At 33.7% G+C, this 17,899-nt stretch overlaps 1 protein-coding gene across 2 annotated transcripts in view; it reads right to left on the minus strand.

The window, feature by feature from the left end:
- CADM2 (cell adhesion molecule 2) overlaps positions 1-17,899 on the minus strand; it is a 1,236,504-nt gene that overhangs the window by 25,423 nt on the left and 1,193,182 nt on the right. The window lies entirely within an intron of this gene.

The following is a 17,899-nucleotide window of genomic DNA, read 5'->3' on the forward strand; positions in this document are numbered from 1 at the left end:
GTGCAATATTGGCTCATCAAGGGGTCCCCCCTGCATATACCCTGTTATTTAAAGAAACAAAGTGATTTTTCAAACCAGAACTGTTTTTGTCAAGGCAATTTTTAAAAGGTGTATAGTTTTAATAATAATAAGAAAACTTAGGTAGTGTACATACATATTCCTAAATGGTAACAGTAATATTTGTAGACTCCAAGTTCTTACAACCTCAGTGTTTCTCCCTAATTTAAAACAATGTTGAGGAACTCCATCCTCATTCCTGGGTCAAGTTGAATAAACCTCACATTGGAGCACTAGAAAATAATTGTGTCTTTTAATTGGTTGCCTCTGGCACCAACCCAACCCGGGGCCAGGGATCAAACCTGCAACCCAGGTATTGCCTTTGATGGGGAAATGAACCCACAAGCCTTTGGTGCATATGCCAATGATACTCTAACCACAGAACAACAGTACAAGGCTTTTTTTTAAACTTTACATATAAAAGGAATTTTAAGTACTATATTACCAGTAAGATTGTCTATTGTTGTAAGTATAAAACAGAAAAAAAAAAAAGAGTCTTAAACCAGTTCTTCATCTGAGAAGAATTAAAAACAACAACAACAACAACAAAAAAAAAAAGCCATTTTTTGGGGGGGAAAATTCATAAAAATGTGATACTAAGTGAATCATAGACTCAATTAAATATGTTTTTATAGTCATATAGTCTCAACCACTTATGATTGAGTTACCCTGAACAGTTTAGTCTCACTGAGCCTCGGTTCACTCTTTGTAAAAGATTGTCTTTACTGATCATTTGTCTTATAGAATTGTTAAGTTGAAAAGGAATTTGAATTGGGAAGTTCTGAGGATGGTGTTTAGTACAGAGTAGATAGATAGTCAATATGTGTTGTTTGTTTGTACAATTGACATTTTTCAAGGTCTGCCCTAATTTGAAATGATAGCATAGTTGTGTTAATGGAAATAAAGAAATCACCAAACTTAAAGCAATTCTCAACTGAGATGTGAGATAGCCCTAAAGTATTTGCAGTGTATACTGCATTGGTTTAAAGTGAAATAAAATAAAATAAAATATTGATAGGATAATTTTATACTTTTAAATTAACATTTTAATTGGAATAAAAAATATTTTGCAAAATATTTTACTATTAGGACTACAGTAATAGCCATTATTAGAGTTTTGATCAAGCAACAACATTTTTAAGTCATTTCAGAATAGGCATGTGATTTTTTTTTAAATATATTTTATTGATTTTTTACAGAGAGGAAGGGAGAGAGATAGAGAGTTAGAAACATCGATGGGAGAGAAACATCGGTCAGCTGCCTCCTGCACACCTCCCACTGGGGATGTGCCCACAACCCAGGCACATGCCCTTGACCGGAATTGAACCCGGGACCTTTCAGTCCACAGGCCAACGCTCTATCCACTGAGCCAAACCTGTTCTGGCAGGCATGTGATTTAATTAACCATCTCTCATTAGTCATGTTATCCTATATTAATAGAAACCTGTAATGTCTCTCCTTTTTAGTTATAATCTGCTATATGGATTTCAAAGTCTTGAAAAACTCAACAAAATATAAAACAATGTCATTTCTTTTGTGAACACTTTAGGAAGGCTGTGCATGTGTGCGAGGAGCGAGGTGTACATGTGTATTTTTTTCAAATTCTTTTCTCTGACTTTGAAAATAAAATGACATAATCATAATATAAATTTCCAAATGTTAAAAAATATGCAAAATTAAGTTGAAGTCTTCTATTACCCCATCTTTCAGCAATACATTTCAACTATTTTTTAATATGTTTTTATTTATTTCAGAGAGGAAGAAAGAGATAGAACATCAATGATGAGAGTGAATCACCCATTGGCTGCCTCCTGCACTCCCACACTGGGGATTGAGCCCACAGTCCATGTTCTCTGACTGGTAATTGAATCGTGACCTCCTGGTTCATAGGTCAACCACTCAGCAATGCCCTTTTCTTTTCTTACATAGATTAACAAAGCTTTTACTTTACCTTATTTCCTAGAAATACTATATTGTTTGTAACAGTATTCTAGTCTAGGCAGTGATAGATGTAAATTCTACCCAGAGGGTCATGGCTACAGCAGTTTGCAAACAACAAACTCATTTCCTGACTTCTCTTGAGACACTAATAAGGCCTTGAATCAAAGGTCCAGAGTAATTACCATGTGTATTTCAGATTAAATAAATGTGATAAAAGATTCCATCTGGCTGTTGATCAAACATGCAAACATGTGGGGAGATGCTGATTTTCAGTGACATATTGCAATATGTCTATTGTAACAGTCCCTGATGCCTTCCTGTAAATTACTTACTTACATTTGGGATTACTTGACTTAGACAGACAGAAATATTACTCACTTCTTAAGTGCTGCCCAGTGGGAGTTTGTGAGATGTGGTCCAATCCCATGTTTGTTAAGGAAGACATTAAGAAATAGTGGAGCCAAGTTTCTTTTACTAAATGACAATTGTGCTCAAACTGAAAAGGCAAACGCAATTTCACAAAAACCAAAAAGCTTGTTCTTGATCACAGAAAAGGGCATGTAAAGAGATTTGAAATTAAGATGCTAGATACCTGTTTGGTTGCATTATAGAATGTCAACGTTTTGGTAAATGAATGAAGTATGGATATTTACTTTAGCAAGCAACATCAACAGCACAGTGAAAGCATTTAGAGCTAAACTCTCAATTTGGGGTTGAAAATGTCATAATTGTGTGAGTCAGTTATCATCAACATATTTATATTTTCAAGAAAAAAAGACCCTAAGACATTGGATTCTAATTAAAATAATGGTAAACAGTAGGAATGGTGAGAGGACCTTTTTTTGGGGGGGATGGGGGCGGAGGGTGTTATTTTGGAGTAGAATAAAACTAAAGAGAATGGAACCACTATTATTTGTCTGGGAAGTGAGCAACCTGTTCCTATTTGTCATGCTAATGTAAAGGGCCCCAGGGCTCCACTGGACTTCTTGTTTTGGCACTAGCCACATTTTTTGGTCTGGATAATTTCTGTTTGTTTCTTTTGGGAGTGCTGTCCTGTGTCTTATAGGATGTTTAGTAGTATCCATGTCATCTACCCAATAGCTACCAGTTTCCCACAAGTAGTTACAATAAAAGAATGTCTCCAGTCATTACCAAACATTTTCTAGGGGGCCAAATCTCTCTGGTGACTTAGAAACAATTATTAGGTGAACTTGCTTAATAGAGGCAGAAAGTCGTTGAAGGATTAAAAAAAAAATACAATAAATTATCAACTATTAAGGTCCTTGACACTTAATGTATGTAGAATAGCATGTATAAATATTACATATTTTAAAAATAAATGATTGCTTTTGAAAATACTACTAAATTTTACAACAAAAGCTTATAAAAGGTCAGATGTAAACAAAATATTTAATCAGGATGGGATGCATATAGGAAAGCTAAAGCAGAAAATAAAATAAAAAACTACATCACCTAGGTTAACTAGGTATATAAAATACAATGTTATGGCATAAAATTGGCTTATTTTTTAAATATAATGGTCCTTAATAAGTATTTATTGAACTGAACTGAATTGCATTATTTGCATTAATTTGAACTTTAAGAAAGAAAATTAGTCTGGGAAGAAGAGAATAATTCTTGAGAGTATGGGTTCTGGCCTCACACTTTCTTAGAATCTAAGCATCAGACTTTGACACTTTCCAGCTGTGACAGACCTTGCCTGTTCCTCAGACTCCTCAATGAAGACAACAACAGTATTTACAGTAGGGTTAATATAGGGGTACCTATACAAAGGGTCTAACAGTGCCTAGCATAGTAATGGAAATATATATATATATTAGTATTGTTATTGTTGGGGAAAAATAAAAAGTCTAAGTCTAAGAAAATAAACCTTATATAGAGAAAAGAATTCTAGTTATGCATAACAAAAAAGGAAGTTCAACAAAATATTTCTTTTCTGATAGATGGTAACAGACAGCAAAATAAATATCATATTGAGACAAAGGAAGAAGGACAATTTCAAGGTATATCTGTCTGTGTAGTCCAGTTTAGCAGCACATGGTAATATATTCCAAGGTACTTTAGAATTGAATTATATGTGCATTCATCCACTGTTCTCAAAAACCAGAATCCTTGGAAATGGGAAAGGAGCCATTGGAATGCCTGTCTTTATAAAATAAAAAGGAAAGGGATGATTCTAGAGATTAAAGATAAATATAGTTATCTTTAAGTTTTAGGAAGACTGAGGATAAAACAAGGTTGGATTGAATTAGTCAATCAATTTAAATCACCAAGAACAGCATGGGTGTTCCTTAGCTATACCACTCCTCCAATTATAACAGTTCCTATGCAAATAATAAATAAATTTAATCTATCTATCATCTATCTATCCATCTATCCATCTATTATCTATCTATCTATCTATCTATCTATCTATCTATCTATCTATCTATCTATCATCTATCTCTAAATGTCTTAATACAGTGATAGCAAGAGTCAAACAAAAGCTTATGGAAACACTGACAATTATAGAGGAAACCAAAGAACAATTTGTACATTACTGTTCTATCTCCAGATTCTCCTTCTAAGTATTTATTCTCTCCAACATTGATTTCCAAATATCTGTCACTAGAGGCACATAAATATGATGGAAATCTCATATAGGCATGGATTGAATCTCACCTGGGCAATTTATTAACTCTATGGCCTTTGGCAAGTTGCATAACATTATTCTATTCAGGTTCCTTCAAGTGTAAAATGAAGATGTGACATCTACTTCGTGAGATTAGGCAGGAATGTGGAGAGAGGGAAGGAGGTAGGCACCAATTAAATTATGTAAATTAAGTTAAATTATCCTCCAAAGACTTTCTGCCTCTATTAAGCAAATTTACCTAATAATTGGTTCTAAGTCAGAAAAAAGAAGTTATAGAATTTAGAACTACAAGAAATTTATTATTGAGAACCTGGTTTAGAGAAGCAGGCCATAGACATGCTGGTGAGGGGAAGATGGGGGGGGGGGACAACTACAGTTGAAATTACGTTATGATCGATTAGAACAAGTCTCAAAGGATGTAGACAACATGGGATTAACTAGTGTTCAGAAGGGAAAGTCTGAAGAAACTAAGTTAAGGGAGACTCTGAGTCAGAAAACTAACTGCTATTGGATCAGCAAGAACTTCAGAGATAAGTAAAACAAAACAAAAACTCTATATATTTCCTTGGACATGGAAATTCTCTAATAACTTCTAAAAGGCAACTGAAGATCTGCAACTGAAGATCTTTATTTTCAGGGTTCCAGACTCACTGGATTGTCTTCATTTCCTAGAAGTCTTTGGTAGCTAAAATACCTTCCTCAGTCGATTAAACACATGTTAACAACTTGAGAGAACAATGTATTTTTCCCCTAAAACTTTCATTTTATTCATAAGAGGGAAAAATCGTTACAACCTAATAAAAACCTTAGCCCTAAGTTATTATTTTCTACTAGTTTCTGGAAGAACATATTTGGCATATGGTATATTTTACTTTAGTTTCTGCCTAAAGGTATTATAATAAAAAATGTAATTTTTTAAATCTTAAAAAGAAATACACAAAATACCTTTTTAAGAGCTTCACAATAATTTATTGTTCATTTAAAATCCAACCTCTTGAGGTGTGCTTATATGTTATGGATGCTTTTTCATAGAATCTAATAACAGAAATTCAATTTCTCTTAATGCCTTACACACTTTGGAACCTTTCTTTTTCCCAAGAAAAGGTGTCCATAAACACATTTTTATTTCCCTTTAATTACAGTTTATCTCTATTTCTCTCTAATTAGCATTGTTGTCATTCCTGAAGTCAAATTGCATATGCAGAAAACCATGATTAACACCCATGATATGCAATGCTTAATATAGGTTGTAATAAATTGGCCAACTTTTCCTTTTATATTTTCATGTTATATGCTGTCATTTTGGCAATATGTTTGTGCTTAACAAAAATAGCAAATAGGGGGTTAAAGTTAAACAATTAAATTAACTACTTGATATAGAAAATGAAACCAAGAAATATTTAATCATACCAAAATGTAGGTAGGTGATATTATTGGAACAGAACAACACTATCATCAATTAAAAACCTGTTTATTAAGTGTATAACAAACATGAAAATATGTTAGACAGTTCTTATAGAGAAGAGCAGTAGTTAAAAGCAAAGAGATAAAATAATGAATAGAAATAATAACAAAATGAGAATAGAAGAACCAGAAGACTAATATTAGAAATAACTGAATATTGTATATTTGATCCAGCAGTGGAAAAATTACCCTTAAAAGCAAAAAAGTAATAGCTAAAATTAACTAACATGCACATATCACCTTCTCTCTTTTTTTTCAGAGCATTGCTCTACACACGTCACATGCAGTGACTTATTTAACTCTTATAACAGCTTTTGAGGGAGGTACTATTTTATTGCCATTTTACAGATGAAGCTATAGAGACATTGAGGGGCTACAGTCCAATGTTCACAAAACTAGTAAAGTGATTTATAAATTGTATCTGGCTTACTGAGGAAGAATTTGACATTGATTTTGACCAGGTCAAATTTGGAGTTCTGGAAATCATCCAGCCAGAATGCTGTAGCAGTTGAATCTAATATTTTGAGGAGATATTTAGACTAAAGAAAAGGATGCCCAATTTTTATAATTTACAACAAAGGCGAGACTATAGAGAAAAAAGCAAAATAAGTTTAGCAAAAGCAGTAAGTAAAGCTATTAATATAGTGGTCAGACCTTAGTATGAAACTCAGAACAATACTTAGAACACGACTCAGAAGAAAGGTACAAAACAAAAGTGTTTGTCAAAAGTTATCAAGTAATACTGAATGGTCATGAATATTAACTTCAAAAGAACAAGTAGATTCTACAGATGCTAGTAACTGGGGATGACAAGTGGGGTTTCAAAGTTGATTACAAGAAGGTTACAATGTGTGTTGTGACAAGAAATGAACAGAGGTCATGCTGAAAATGACTTTGTATGCCAGGTTAAGGACTTTGGATCTTATTTCATGACCATAAAATTATTGTGATTCTCATTTGTATGATACTGTGTGTGCAATATGGAGACTAGATTAAAGGGAAACAAAATTGGAGGCAAGAAGGCCATTTAAGAGGCTTTTGCAGTCATCTAGGTGAGAGGTAAAGGACGCTTGAAGTAAAAATAGTGGGAGTAGAGGTGGAGAGAAGTTAAAAGATTGTCTGGAACAAATATTGAGAAGGTTCAGTGTCTGATGGAGATAAAAAGAAAGGTGTCACTATTCACTGACAGACAATATAAGAAGTAGAATAAGTTTGGGACCAGATAAATGAGTTGGTTTTAGGGCATATTGAGTGTTATGTATGTCTCTATAGAAGAGTGTTGATTTTCTTTGGCAACTGAACATGCAAAGCTGGAGTTCAACTGAAAGCTTTAAGTTGGAGATAGAGTTAAAAGTAATCAATATAGAGATTCTCATTGAAACTGTTAAACTACATGAGATCTGGCCAGGAAGAAGTAAAAGAGAAAAAGGACAAAAACAGAAACTTGGAGATAAGGAAGTGGATCAGAAGCACACAAGGGAGACTAAGAGAGATGCTAAAGAGATTGGGAGAGGAAAAAAAACACTACAAGAATCCGTCCCCGAGCCCCCCCACCCCCGCACCTCCCCCTAAACACACATACACATACACACTGGTGCAGAATATTTCAAAAATATTTAAGAATGTCACTGAGAGCCAAAACCGGTTTGCCTCAGTGGATAGAGCGTCGGCTTGCAGACTGAAAGGTCCCAGGTTCGATTCCGGTCAAGGGCATGTACCTGGGTTGCGGGCACATCCTCCAGTGGGAGATGTGCAGGAGGCAGCTGATCGATGTTCCTCTCTCATCGATGTTTCTAACTCTCTATCTCTCTCCCTTCCTCTCTGTGAAAAATCAATAAAATATATTTAAAAAAAAAAAAAAAGAATGTCACTGAGAGATCAGCTGAAACCAAACTTCACAAACTTATGTAAATATATTCATCAACTGTCAGTACAGAGAATGAAAGGGAAAAATTCTTCCTGGATCATTAACTGATCAATCCAGCAAATCAGAAGAAAGAATGTTGTGTTATATATAAAAATAAAATCAAAACTAAATGTTCAAAAAAACGTTTGTTCTTACAACAGGATTTTTTAGCCTATGTCCAAATAACAACCTGATGCCATGTATGCATGCTTAACTAGAAAAGTTTGTGAAACATAGGTACTAAGTAATGCTTTTCAAGTATTGTAAGATAAGGAGCATAACATTTAGGAGCATAGGAGTCCTTACTGACTTCGATGAGTGTGTTGGTTTTGTAGATTGGTGCCCATGTCTGCCATAAATCACAAAATGCAGAGGTGAGTAGAGGAGGTCAAAAGGGAAATTTGGGGGGGAGAAGGTTTTATTTTTACATCAAATATAAGATCAAATAAATTTAAGAGATTGATATAGTCTTAAAATACAATGAAAATAAACAAATAAATCTTGTTAAAAAAACCTCAACATTTTTAGAAAAATAAGAGAACACATAATCTCCAGAGAATGAGAAAGGTGGGATTGTCTTTAAGGGAATTTTGGACAAAATTGTCTATTTTATACAAATTTTAGTTAGCTCCGCATAAATGGTTAACCAAAATATTTGAATAGGTTTAATTTCCCAGTTAGAGTTCTTTCAAATTCAAAGTTCTAAGTGTAAAACCAATGGCTTAAGGGCTTCATATCAAAGTATAGCTCCCAAAGAGTAATTTGATCAGAATATCATCTTTTGGTCACATCTGAATTGTCATCTGAATTATCTGATAACGAAATTTTTAAAACATTTTTTAAGCATATCTTTATTGATTTCAGAGAGGAAGGGAGAGGGAAAGAGAGATAGAAACATTGACTGGCTGCCTCCTGCACGTCCCCTACTGGGGATCAAGCCCACAACCTAGGCATGTGCCCTTGACCAAAATCGAAACTAGGACCCTTCAATCCGCAGGCTGACGCTCTATCCACTGAGCCAAACCAGCTAGGGCAAATTTTTAGCATTTATAGTTACAAGTATAGAGTTAAAGCAATCAGCGATTCTGTCTTAGGCTTTTACTATAAGAATATATAAATATATAGCTCATTGACTTTACATTCTTCAGGCTATTAATATATTTTACAGCTACATAAGAAAAGGCATATCTGAAATGCATTAAAAATTTTCCTTTTAGTTATTGCTGCCTGATAGATGTTATTATAGCAATTGGTAAGACAAGAATAACCTTTTATTCTTTAAAAGCCTAGTTCATATTTTACAGCATTATCTACTAAATGCTTAATGTCTATAACACAGATGTCCTCTGAAACACCAGATGTTTTTAAATTTTATGTACATGTTTGATAGCTGGCAGACAACTTACCAACAGTTTTATTAAGAAAAAAAAAAGGCCTTTCATATCTCAACTGGGTAAAAGAGATATTTGAGCTTTCTTTGTGAAATATATAAAAATGATATAGTCACAATGCCTGCATGTTGCTCATTTGGACGGTGAATTTTAAACAATGTCCATCCCAAAATTTTAAGTTAAGTCAAAATCAATGGCAATGAAGAAATAACTATTCATTCACATTTAGAGGAAAAAAATTAAAGTTAATAAATTGTTTAACTTGAATTTTTTCTTTTTATCAACCAACCCTCCCTCAACCCTATGGTTCTCATTTATCATAATTTCCTCCCTTTCTCATCTAAGCAGTTATCCACAATAAATTCTCTGTTATGATTTAAAGTAATTATATTAATTAATCAATATTAATAATTTTAGTGTAATTATGTATATCTTTTATTTATTATTTTCCTAAAATGTTTATTAAATATGCCTATAGAAACACACAGAAATACTGTTTTGCTTTATTGAGTATACCACTGTTTGTATTTTTAAAGATTTGAAATCCAAAATACTAGTTTCTTCATCTGACTTGTAAAAATAAATGATTTTCTTGTGCATTAGGTCATAGGTTAGCATATATTCTATGCTTCATACATTCATTCACTCACTCATTCACTCATGCCTGCTATGTACAAGAAAGACCCTGTGCTAGGTTAAAAGTCAAAGAGGAGATAGTCTCAACCCTTATAGTGTTTACCTCATATAGTCAGTTTTATCAACTATGTATGATGTGATAAAAAATTGAGTGACTGAGTTATTTTTTAAAATTCTTTATTGTTTAAAGTATTACATATAGTATTATATATGTCTCCTTTCTGCCCATTGACCTCTCCAGGGCCACCCCCTACCCCCTAGCACATACCACCCTCACTCCCCTAGTGTCTGTGTCCATTGGTTATACTTATATGCATGCACACAAGTCCTTTGGTTTATCTCTTACTCCCCAGTGACTGAGTTCTCGCTGATCTGTGTGACCAAATCTTACAGCTAGTCAACCAATCTCATTGACATTGGTATTTAATTTCTGCATCATGTGATATGGACAAATGCCCTAAGGAAAGTAAGTAGGGTATTCTTTGGCAGAAAAGCACAGTAAATCAGAAATATTATAGTACAAAAAAGAATTCACAATGAATTTCAATGCTACATATGTCCTCAAGAGCCCCAGGTAAAAGAGAAGAGAAAAAAACAAAAGTAACTATTTTTGTTAATGGTCCAAGATTTCAACAGTGACATTTTTTTCTTTCTTTATACAATACAGAGTATTCAAAGTTGTTTTTTTCCCCCATCATAATTCCTACGAACAGAAACTCTAAATTCAAATAAGTATCACTATAACTCAATGCAGGTATTCTCCAGGTTTCAAGCCATTACAACCGAATCTTAATTTTGTTTTCATCTCACACTAGTGAAGAAAAAACACCTTCTCAATGGTCTTCATGGATTAGGTAGTGCGAAACAAGTGCTATTTCTTAACCTTTATCATTGAATCTCTCCCTATTACTTTCCTTTTTTTTGGTTTTCTTTTTCTAATCTACAGATCATTGCCTTATTTTAAATTTTCTTTTATCAATCAGACTGAATTACTTTGTCTTTTTTGTTTTTCCCATACCTACTTTCTACTAGTAAAATTACATATTCCTCAAGGAATTAACTTCAACTTTCTTCTCTTTTAACACTCATTCTCTTGACAATGTTATCCCTAAGGCTGTAGATTCCATGTTTGTGAATCATATAACAATTTACCCCTCCATAATCCAAATACCAGCTTCAAATATCAGTACAATGCTGGACTGAGATGTTCCCTGGATGTTCATATAAAACATAGGAAATATGTTTGTGGTCTAAGGAGCCACAAATTTAAAATAATTTTATCCTCTTAACCTTTATTTACTCATTGATGAGTTGATACATTTAGACAAAGAACATTTCCCTAATCACATCATCCCAGATAGAAATCACTATTCCGCCCACCCCCCCCCCGCAATAAATCCTATTATGTCATAACAGCATCTCTCTCCTGCATTATTTCACCTTAAAAAATAAAACATCCCTTTTCATTTGTTCCCTGCAAATAATAACTTAAGTCCTTCCAAATCATTCAACTTCTTCCTTTCTGATATGTCCCCAGTGTATGATAGAGTTTCATTTTCTTTTATTTCAACAATCATCTCTTCAATGGCTTCTCAGCCTCTAGACTCTTTGAAATCTCTTTTGTTCAAAGGATGTATTTAAAGCAGAATTATAATCATGTCACTCCTCTATCCAAAATGTTCAATAGTTCTCTGTTGCTCAAGCAATTAAGTGTCTCTTCTCAGCATGGCATTTAAACTCACCACAAGAATGTTCCTACTAACACTTTCCAGGCTTATTTTCCTCTTCTCAACATCAAAGTTCCTATCTTCCAATCTAGCTAACATTAGGGATTTCACTTTCTGGCTCTTTTCTCATGCTTTACACCGTGGCTCCCACCATTCATTGTATCCCTATCCACCCACAGCTAGTCCCATTGTAGTTCTAAGTTCTCTATTAATCCTTTCTTCTTGATCCAGGGAAGAAATCTTGCTATAAAAGAGCAGCCATTAATGTACTGGAGCATTTTACTAGGTTCTATAATAATTTAGTTCAGGGTAAGGGAGGTTTTATTTCTTTATTGTATAGATAAGAATACTGATGTTTAAGAAAATTACATAACTTGCTCACTCAGCCAGAAGATAGCAGTGAAGGTTTTAATCCAGCTGTGTCCAGCTTCAAAGTTAATGAATGTTTTTTCTTTAAAGCAGTTGTTCTTTCCTTTATAGCAGTTGTTCCCAAACTGTTTAACAGGGTTGGAAGTAGCAGAAATTTGAAATACACAAAAGTGATAAGAAATGAAATATGCAGGTTGTAAGCCTCACTACCTTGGCTCCCAAGAGATGCTTGCCTCTTAAAATGGAGAAAAGGGGTGAAAGAAGGAAATATATTTTGGGAAAAGACTTTTGAAAAAAAAAGTCTTAACTTTTTTTGTATGACCTACTATGCATTTTGCAAACATTTATCTTATGACTCTTGCTATTTTAAAATTATCTTTTATATTAATTACTAGCCATTCTTCTCTATATTATATTGGAAACAAATTGAAAGTTATTAATAGTGTCTTATTCATTTTTGTGTTTTTCACAGTACTGGAAACCAAAATATTTGTTAATAAATATGTAAATCTACCTATATATATAGGGTATCCCAAAAATGTATATACTCGCTTTGAATAATTATAAAGGCAGTGTTTATTAAAATATATTTTAATTTCAAAATTGAACTATCAGCTGTAAAAATGTGTAAGCATTTTTTGGGACACCTTGTATTAGCATACAATATTACACAAAGACATTTTGTACACTCAAATAATGTGATCGTCCTTTATTCTTCGTATGTAGTTCTGTAAGCTAGTTCTCCAGATTTGTTTGCATAAGTCAGTCATGAAATGATTTTTGATGCTGAAAATAAGTGCAAAATGCACACTTTTATATTAAGTTAATGAAATAAAATGCAACTCAGAGCTACGTACTACGTAGTATTTCTAGAAATGAATTCATTGGATTATACTTTGGCAGCTAGATGTTAACTTTTCAAAACAGACTATGAGTTCTTTCTTCAAAGAACAGTAGACTCAGAATTTTCTGAAATAAGTTAGAAGGGATAACCTGTATCCTGGAGTTTTGAACCTCTGTGTTTTCATATTATCATATGGATATTTACAAACTGGAAATGCTCCTAAGAGAAGAAGTAAGACCCTAACCAGTTTGGCTCAGTGGATAGAGTGTCAGCCTGTGGACTGAAGGGTCCCAGGTTTGATTCGGGTCAAGGTCATGTACCTTGGTTGGGGGCACATCCCCAGTAGGGGATGTGCAGGAGGCAGCTGATCGATGTTTCTCTCTCATCGATGTTTCTAACTCTCTATCCCTCTCCCTTCCTCTCTGTAAAAAACTAATAAAATATATTTTTTTAAAAAAAGATAGAGAAGAAGTAAGTTTTCTTTTTCCTGTATATCCCTAAAGTTTAGCCAAGTATTTAGTTCATGCTGATTCTCTCATTGATGGTTTTGGAATTGACTACTCACATTCTTATAATTTTCAAATTGAAATGTAAAACCCAAATTTAAAAAATATATCTATAGTAAAAACTATTTAAAATAATTCTCAAAGTACATTTTAGCATGCAGAAATCATTCAAAGATAACTTTTATTCTCCAGATATTCCCATAAACATGATGAGTCATTTCAGTAGGCTATGCCTCATGGAGCATTTTAAATAAACTTAAAAATCAATTATAATGAAATGAATGTTTTGCTTCTGGTAGAAACACTGAAAAAGAAAAGCACACTTCCTTTGACAACACTGATCTAATTAAGAAAAGCTATGCATTATAAAGTGTGTTTTAAAATGATTTATGATAAAATATACGGACAAGATGGATGAAAAACAATCTCTTCTCTACCGTGGGTGCTTTGTTTTGTTTTGTTTTGTTTTTTTCCTCATTTTACCTTGGATTATAAATAACATTACATCATGGAAAAATATTCCTGCATTCTGAAAAGTGGCATCTGTTGCTGGGAAAATACTTTAAACTCAACAGAAAGAGGTATATTTTGTATAAATATTTCAGGGTTATCCAAGAAAAAACTAAGGAAGTAAACTAACGCGTTAGAAATAAGACTAACATGTGAGGACAAGGTGAGAAATCTACATTGAAAAATTAAATGGAAAAATCTCTTAACACATAAAAATGAATGGTGATCAATCAGTCCTTTTACTAGAATTATTTTTAATTCTTTTTTTAAGAGCAGAGAGCCAGAATGATTAATTTCCTGCATACTACAAATTTGATCTCTTGCTGAAAAGAATATATCAGAAATTAGTTTCTCTATCTCCATCTTATTGTCATATAATAATTGCACAATATAAAATAAGGGCCTTGCATATATTTGATTTAAGTTAACTTAAGAATGCATACATTTGAAGTAATGTTCATAATTTTAATATATTGGTTTCATATCAATACAAACTGATGGTACATCTACTATTTTCCACTCATTGAGAATCCATTAAGCAGCTCACAGTCTAGCAAGCTAGACTCTAGCTGCAGAATATTGCAGAGCAAGAGTAATCACTCCAGCACAGAGTGGCTTGGTGCTATGATCCTCTCTTGTACCAAGTACTGTAAGGATAGAAGATGAGGCTGGTGAATGGAAATCAGGAACTGACATCTCCAGTAAGTTTTGAAGCATAAGAAGAAATGTTCCAGATGGCAAGGTAGGAAAAAGACATACCGAGCAGCATCATTTAACATAGCACAAGATGTCCAATAAAATTGACAATGAAGGATGTCTGTAAGAGAGTGATAGTAACTAGGCTGTGGAAGACATTAATTTCTGTAGGACGCATTGCGTGCACCATGGTTTCTACAGGTGTACAAAACAATAACAACAACAAAACATGAGACAGTATGGTTATCTCTAATTTATCAAGCTCAGTGATAATTGTGATTTACCCAAAGTTATACAGCAAGCAAATACCAGTAGCATCACTGAGGGTAAAGCTCAGGTGTCCTGACCCTTAGCCTGGACACAGTTGACCTGGATTTGATTTACAGAATCGATTCATAGATTTGTCCTTGTTGAGCGCCCTTGCACTTAAGTTCTTAGAAAGTGTTTCAAATTTCACCCAAGTAGAGATTATCTCTGAATTACAGTCTTATAAAACAGCAAATTCCCTAGTACTTAATAAGTACTGAATTAGTGATAACTATTATTATTTGATTAGCACTATGAATTTTTTTCACATGAACATGTGCATCTCTTTTCAGAAACATTTAATCACTCTTTCAAGTTGCTAAACACATTTTTCAAATTTCCTTCAAGCCATATTATGTTGTGTTTATTTAAATTATCTGTCTCCTCTAATATTAGTCTTTAAATTCTTTGAGAATAAGTAAACATTTATTTTTGAACTGTTGTTGCTTAATTCCACAGTTATTGCAAGGTTGAGGTAAGATAAATGAAAGGAATAAACAACATCTTGCCATATAATAATTGTGCAATATAAACCATATTTTCTATATTTCATTTTTAAATTTAGATGATAAATTAATTTATGAGCTTAAAATATAACATCCACCCACCCTTCCACTAGTAAGTAAATTAGTAAGTAAAATATCCCCCACAGCATCCCCAAATCTGCTCACTCCAATGACAGAAATGCTTTTCAGTTGACTGAAAGATATGAAACAAACATTTTTATAATTATCTAAAAAATAAGTATAACTTGAAACTTGGGTGACTATGAGCCTGAAGGGAAAATATTTTAAAATTCCCTAGAATATATTTATTTTTATAACCTTATAACAAAAGATTATTATTAAGAAACTATTTAGCTAAAAAAAGTAAAGACGCCTGTGTAAGCTTCTAGTGGAGACTAATATTCTTGACCAATGAGAAGAAAAAATAACACTAATAGAGCACCACTCGTTTTTATTCAGATTTATAGATATGTAGTCAATTTTTTTTTTGCAACATCTCTGAAGCAATCCAAAATATGCTTTGTAGCAGAAATATTTGTAAACATACCTAATGTGATAAAAGATTTTGCTGGTATATAATAAAGCCAATTTTTGTTTTTGTTCCTGTTACAGATTTATTGTTTATAGAACATGGACTATTGAGGAGTCAATGAATTAATATCAAAGCAATATATAATCTCTCTTAATTACTAATGTCCCAATTTGTGCAGACCTCAGGCCCAAGATAAACTTAATTTTTACCTCAAGATTTAATATGCTAATGCCTTATGAATATCTTTTTGAATGAATATAATCATCCTCTGTTTCAATTAATGTTTACTATGAAAATTCTAATGTATGACCATGCAGTAGAGATTCTGATAAATGATGGTATAAGACAGGAAAAGTAAAAAAAAATAATAAAGTTCAGCATATGACTATGCATTGAGGTGATAAAATCAGACACATGGTCTGTCTCATGTTAAATTAAATGTAGGTCAGAACCTATGTAGTAAGATTTAAACCTGTTAAAGTGCCAACATAACATGATAGTGTCAACTAGACAATAAACAGGGGCATCGTTTGCAAAGGTTACATCTCACTGAAGCTATTTGGGAGAAAGAAGATCCTAAGGTGAACAAGGTCCTATTTACATACTAGAGGCCCAGTGCATGGAATTCGTGCACTAGAAGGTGTCCCCAAGCCCAGCCTGCACCCTCTCCAATCTGGGACCCCTCAGAGGATTTCCAACCACTGGTTTAGTCCCAATCCCTGTGGGATCCCTATAGGATCCCTGTGGGATCAGGCCTAAACAGGCAGTCGGACATCCCTCTCACAATCCAGGACTGCTGGCTCCCAACCGCTCGCCTGCCTGCCTGCCTGATTGTCCCTAACCACTCTGTCTGCCAGCCTGATCAACACCTAACTGCTCTCCTGCTGGCCTGATCGCCCCCAACTGCCCTCCCCTGCTGGCCATTTTGTGGCGGCCATCTTGTGACCACATGGGGCTGCCATCTTTGATCACATGGGGCGGTCATCTTGTGCCAGGGCATGACAGTCAATTTGCATATTACCTCTTTTTTATATAGGATAAATGTTATTTCGTTTACCAAACTGTGAGAACATTACATTGATAAACTTCAAGTACAATTTTGGCTTTGTGAAGAAAATCATGACAAATTTCAACTGAAATAGAAGCATGGACAAGAGAGGAACACGATATGGGGTATGCCTATGAATTGACCTCTTGGGATCAACTCAAGACTTAGTGGGAAATAAAACTAAAGGAAGAGCTAATAAAACCTTGAATTCTTCATAATTATCTGTAATACAAATTCAGTGAAATGTTGAGATTAGGGCTGAAATTAAGGAAAAACTGGTAGTTCTAAAACCTGGTTGCTTCTCAATAGACAGTCATTTATAAGTGGGAGATAAACCTTTACAAGAACTGCAGCCCTGGGAGATACATATTGCATTTCTTTCAGAAGTAACGCAGAGATGCAAGTCCTTCTCTGAACAGTATTTAAAAAGAGCTGAGAACCCATTCAGGATAATTTCCTTTTTGAGTTATGGATTTTCCTGTGGTGAGAATCTATAAGAGAACTGGCCACAGGATGAATGTTGTCTCTCATTGGATGGTATGTACAAACCTAAATGTGTTCACTATATTTAAACTTATATTGAGATTTGGAAGATAATTTTTTCTCAATATCTACTAATATTGATCTGAATGCATATAACATATTGGGTTTTTGCTATTTTGCTTTTTCCTCCCCTTTTATTCTATTTGCCATAGTCTGGTTTTTATTGTGCGTGCATAAACTAGGGAACAAGGAATGGGGATAAAATAAAATCTCAATCAGAGGAATAACCTTGGTTTTGCTGAAAGTTTTCCATCTTCTTGCAGA

The sequence above is a fragment of the Myotis daubentonii genome, chromosome 3, assembly GCF_963259705.1.
Source record: "Myotis daubentonii chromosome 3, mMyoDau2.1, whole genome shotgun sequence".
NCBI lineage: Eukaryota > Metazoa > Chordata > Mammalia > Chiroptera > Vespertilionidae > Myotis > Myotis daubentonii.